Here is a 6,221-nt window from a genome sequence, read left to right as displayed (position 1 = left end):
AAGCTCCACTTCACCTCGTTAATTAGTTATATGGTTATCACTTAATTAGTTATATGGTTTCCACTTTGCTAAATTAAATGAATTGTTAAATGATTTACTAGGTTAAAGGAAGCCATTAGATTTGTCACATTGTTGAGTCACCTAAGGAGGAAGAGGACCTGCCGGTACCCCCTTCACTCATGTTTTCTTCAGCTTCGGTGGCTTTATACACTCTTTTCACTTAAACGTGGCTTAAAATTACTGACACCTCCACGAATGCTGAACTGTAACAAAAGATTATGAAAAGAACACAGCACTAAGCATAAAGAATTGCCATGAAAGATTATAGAGCCGTAGTATTATCCTTTTATTCATTAACCTGCGAAAAATAAGAAGAAAAAGGACGAAAATCTCCATCAAATTAAGGGAAAAGAACTTTAACACTACTTCCTCAGCGTCTGACTGTTCTTGCTATACATACATTCTTTCTTGTCTGATACTTATGCCTTTCTGTAATGGTCGTAGTTTGCGTAAATAAAATAAATAATTCTGACGCGTCCTGTACAGAAATATACTAGTAAGGAAGAATTACCTGAAAAAAAAAAAATTCTCTAGGTCCGTATTAAGGTGGATTTCTTGCACGTCTTCCTTTCTTTACTGTACACATTACATTATCAAACATGGCATGGTAACTGGATTGATGCAGCTGACCGATTGATACCCATTCAGCTCTGCGTTGGTGGAAGAGCATCGTTTTTTTCTTTACTGAAATCTCTTGTAAGTTCAAATGCCATGGAGTTTCTGAAATGCAGTATATAATCAACATAGACTGAAATTTCTAAGTACAGTTTCATTTCAATCCGTTCAAGCTGATATATTGGCGTTATTCTGGGGTCTACTCCATCGCTCCACACTACTGCTATCCTTTTCATATTAATACTGATCGCACAGAAGATTAAGCAGTAAAATATCGTCCTAAATACAGAAATATGTATGTTCAGGAAGAGGCACAGGAGAACTCCTATTAATCAAACAAGAATGAGGAAATACATTAATACAGAAAAATTAATAAGTGAAGGAAGAGGCACAATGGAGCTCCTATAGTCCCCCCAAATTGAGCTTCCTTCTCACCCCGCCACCCGGATGTTTATGTCTGTGTTTATTTACCGAAAAACCGGGAACAGAAGATATTTATAATCACCCCCTAGCACCACCCCGTCTGTCCCCTTCTGCTATACTTCCTTCACGTCAGTCTGACTTAAAACTACCTTCCTATCGCCTTCACCCCTCCTTCTCCCCCTCCCCTCCCCATTCCCCTCCCTCCCTCTCCCCCCGCTTGTCCCTACCTACTGTAAAGAGATGGCACTTTTTTTGTCGCTTTTTCGTTGCTTTTTTGTTGCTTTTTTCTTTTTCTTTTTTTCGTTGCTTTTTTTGTTGCTTTTTGGCGCTTTTTTGTCATTTTTTTCGTCTCTTTTTGTCGCTCTTTTTTGCTTTTCTGTTGCTTTTTTGTGGCTTTTTGTTGCATTTTTTTGTCGCTTGTGTAACTCTTATTATATTTTCAAAAGCGATTCAACGATGCGCATAGATCCGCTGTAGCATTAATAGTTTCCAAACACACACACACACACACACACACACACACACACACACACACACACACACACACACACACACACACACACACACACACACACACACACACACACAATCACCCAGCACCACAACCCCACTCCTCCCTTACCTACTATGCTCTGCCCACTGTAACTTTAAAATTGCCATCTCTCCATCCTTACTACTGAGATACAATGAAAGATCAAAACTTGAATATGGTGCTATACTCTGTCCACTTCTACCTGGCCGAAATTTGACGCCTCTTCAGCAAGAATATTGAGATTAATACTAGTCAATGGCGCCAGTCACGAAGAAGTGCTATTGGAAATGATGTAGAGCCTCAGTAATGTCTTATTTGACCACTGAGATGTGACAAGAGAATAACGCTAAACTATGGTACTAGTCACGAAGAAGTGCCATGGAAAGGATGAAGAGTCGTAACACTGTTTTATTCTCCCATGTAAATGGACGAAAATTAATGCGAAGTTAAGATAGATGAATTATAATACGTATGTGCAGATGTTTGTACATAATTCACTTCTCTTTGATAAAATTCTCTCTCTCTCTCTCTCTCTCTCTCTCTCTCTCTCTCTCTCTCTCTCTCTCTCTCTCTCTCTCATACTAATACAAGTACCACCTTCATTACCACGACCACGACCACCACCACCACTACTACTACTACTACTACTACTACTACTACCACCAGTACTACTACTACTACTACTACTACAACTACCACCCTACCTTGCCACCCTCCTCCAGTTTACTCCTATCACCCCCATACTTAACATCTCCCTTTCTCTCCCTCCTCCCTCCTACCTATCACTGCCTTCCTACCCTTCCCCCCCTCACCTCTCCCCTCTTACCACCCTCCCTCCTTCCCCCTCCCCTTCTCTCTCCTCCCCTCATAAACCACCGCGCCATATGCTCTTGTCAAAACTCCCTCCCCCTTGTGTGCATGCAAGTTGGGGTGGAAGGTACACCAATGCGTCCGTGTTGCGAGAGAGAGAGAGAGAGAGAGAGAGAGAGACAGACAGACAGACAGACAGACAGACGGATAAATAGATGGATAGATAGATAGACAGACAGATAGATAGACAGAGATAGATAGATAGACAGAGAGAGAATGAGGTAAATAGATAGACAGATAGACAGATAGATAGATAGATAGATAGAAAGAGAGAGATAACCCCATCAGTACGACGGCTATCTTTTTCCCATACGATATTACCTTAAAGAGAGTCCGATCATACAGAGGAATGATTGGAAGGAGAGGAAGACCGACAATGAGGTGGAGAGATGAAGTGGGCAAGTATATGAGGGAGGGTGGCGCGTAGTGGCAGGAGGAGAGGTCGTTACTGATTAGGGAAGGAGGTGCCTGGAGGTCTTTCTCTCTCTCTCTCTCTCTCTCTCTCTCGCTCTCTCTCCTCACAAGATGGAGCGTCAGGCAAGAGATAAGAGAGAAACCCCCTCAACCCCCCCTTTCCACGCGGCGAAAGGGTTAAACTAAGAAAGAGGAAGACCAAAGCAAAGACAGAGGAAAGAGGTAAACCAGAAGGGGAGAAGAGGTAAACTAGATGAAAAGAAAATAAAGAAATGGAGATGGTCACTGTAAACTAAGGTGAAAAACAGATGAATATGAAGAAAGAATATGAAAAGAAACAGATGAAAAATGTAAACTAAGGGCAGAGAGGGTAACCTAAAGAAGAAGAAGAAGAAGAAGACGAGGAAAAAGTAGTAGTAGTAGTAATAGTAGTAGTAGTAGTAGTAGCAGTAGTAGTAGTAGTAGTAGTAGTTGTAGAAGAAGAAAAGCAGAGGAAGAAGAAGAAGGAGAAGAAGAAGAAAAGCAGAGGAAGAAGAAGAAAAGAGGAACAAGTACATGAGAAGAAGAAGAAGAAGAAGGAGACGAGGACGAGGACAATGACGAAAAGAAAAGGCAGATGAATATGAAAGAGGTCAACTAAACTGAAAAAAAAAAAAACAGATAAGCCATAAGAAGGAATTTACGGAAAATGAGATGGGTGATAAAATAAACACTGGAGAAAATTACATAAACCACAAGGCGGAAAATACGAGAAAAGAGGCAGATGAAACGATGAAAGAGGTAAACAAAGGGAAAGTGTAAAAAGAGAGAGGTGATAGAGGTAACCTTGAAGAGAGAGACGTAAAGATAGCTCACAGGGACGGGGAGGAAAGAATAAACGGAGGAAGAGAGGGAGGAGAGGAAACAGTAAACTGAGGGAAGGAGAGAAAACAAAGGAAGGAGGTGGGGAAAGAGGAGGGAATAAACGAAGGGAGAGCGGGAAATAAAGACACGTTATGTAGGGAGAAAGGGAGAGAAAAAAAAGAGATGGAGGGAAGGAAACAATACCGGGAGGAGAGAAGACATAGAGGAGAAAAGAATAAACGGAGGGGAGAGAGGCGGAAGTGGGATGATAAATAATGAGAAAAGCAGAAGGTTAACGAAGAGAGAAGGAAAATAAACAATGTGGAGGGGAGAAGGACTAATGATAACTCGTATACACCACACACACACACACACACACACACACACACACACACACACACACACACACACACACACACACGTACATTTTATAGATAGATAGATAGATAGATATAGATATGTAGATATATAGATATAGGTATAGATATAGATATATAATATACATATAAATATATATATAGATAGATAGATAGATAGATAATATACATAGAGAGAGAGAGAGAGAGAGAGAGAGAGAGAGAGAGAGAGAATTAATAAGATAGTATTGAGGAGGAATGCAAGGAAGAGGAAGGAAAAGACTGATAATACAAAGGACAAGGGTTAAACACAGTGCAGATTAAGCTAAACTAAGAAAAAAAAAATGGCGTTCTTGTATTGAATGTGTTGTGAGGAGTAAGGCGTTGTATTCAGATGAGGTCAAGAAGCCTCACTACTTCCGGACGTCACAGTTCTCCACTCCCTGCCCCTTCCCCCACTCCCCCACCCACTCACCCTCCCAATCACTCCCATACCCTTCTCCCACCCATACCCCTCCCTGCCCCTCTACCTCTCCCCATCATCCCAGACCCCTCTTTCCCACCTTCACTCTAACTCCTCATCCTTCTCTACATCACCCCATTCCTCCCCTGCCTCCCTATATCACCTCCATTCCCCTCCCTTCCCTATATCACCCCCATTCTTCCACCCCCCTCTGACCCCAACTCCTTGCCCACCTTACTTCCCTTCCCCCTCCCCTCCAACTCTGATCGCTCCTTCCTTCCTATCACTCCCCCTTTTCTCCTTCCCCCTCTGCCATATCCCCTACCCCTACCCTCCCCCTCGCTCCCTCACCCCTCACTCCTCCCCTTTCATCTCATCCCCACTCCCAATCTCCTCCCCCGACCCCACTTACCCCCTATTTCCCCCATTCCCCTCGGCCTCACTCCTTCCTCCCCCTTTTCTCGATCCCTCCCCCTCCCTCTCACCCAACTCCTCTTCTCTCCCCCTCCCTCATTCCACATTCCCACTCCTCTCTCTCACCCTCACCTCCCTTCCTGCCCCTCAGTTCCGTTACTCCGCCTTCCTCACGACCCACACCCTTTCCCTCTCCCTCTCACCCCACTGCCCTTCCTCCCTCTCCCATATCACTCCCCCACTCCTCCCCATCCACTCCCCCTTCTCTTACCCTCTCCCCATTTTTTCTTCGGTGTCTGTATTTCTTTGCCTCCCCATACTCAGTGACCCTTCCCACGGCACACCATTCTCTCGTCCACTACTCTCAATAATGATAATAACTGGGTGCGCTGAGGTATAGGTAGACCCTTAGTTCATTACCTGTTAATTAAAATACACCTGTGGGAGTTGGGCTCGTATTCTGGCCAGTCAAGGAAGCTCCCTAACACCTCTTCCTTAGCGATTTATTTTTGGATATGGCTGATTCATATCCTTTTGCACTTTTTATCAGGCAGGGTATGGCGATACTGGAAGAATTTATAAAACGCAGAATACAACAGTAAGGTGTAATAAGCAAAATAAATCGCTTAAGGAAAGGTGTTAGGGAGCCTTCTTACCCTGCGAGAATACAGGCCTAGGGATTGGTTAGCCTGCATGCCACTTTCCATAGCGCAATCAGCAACGAGGTAAAAAATCTGTCTCTTATTTTATTTCCAGCCACGTGTTTTAAAAATGCTGTCAGAATTATTTTTTTTCTTCTCGACTTCGTGATGTCATATTTAACCCCTTCAGTACGATTACGTGTTTTGTTGATTGTTTTTTCTTGCCTTCAGACGATTTTCCTCAGCGTTTGGAACTCTCTCTCTCTCTCTAACACACACACACACACACACACACACACACACACACACACACACACACTTACTTCAAAGGGGTGACGCCTGGAAGCAAGACAAAGGAAACTCATTCACTATTGTCGCGGCGCACGACTCTGAGGTTGTCATTATCGTACCCTGGCAACCTACCATTCAAAATGTGCGTTCGATTTCGTATCATATTATACACGAATCATATTATTGTGCATGAATATATTATACACGAATTTTATTATACACGAACATATTATACACGAATCACATGCTTCTCATATTATACAAGATATCAGACGCACTTTTGCATGGTAGGTTGCCAG

This window comes from Coenobita brevimanus, chromosome 100 (genome assembly GCF_032717465.1).
Source record: "Coenobita brevimanus isolate Jiangsu-jjx chromosome 100, ASM3271746v2, whole genome shotgun sequence".
NCBI lineage: Eukaryota > Metazoa > Arthropoda > Malacostraca > Decapoda > Coenobitidae > Coenobita > Coenobita brevimanus.
This window is presented reverse-complemented; position numbering follows the sequence as displayed.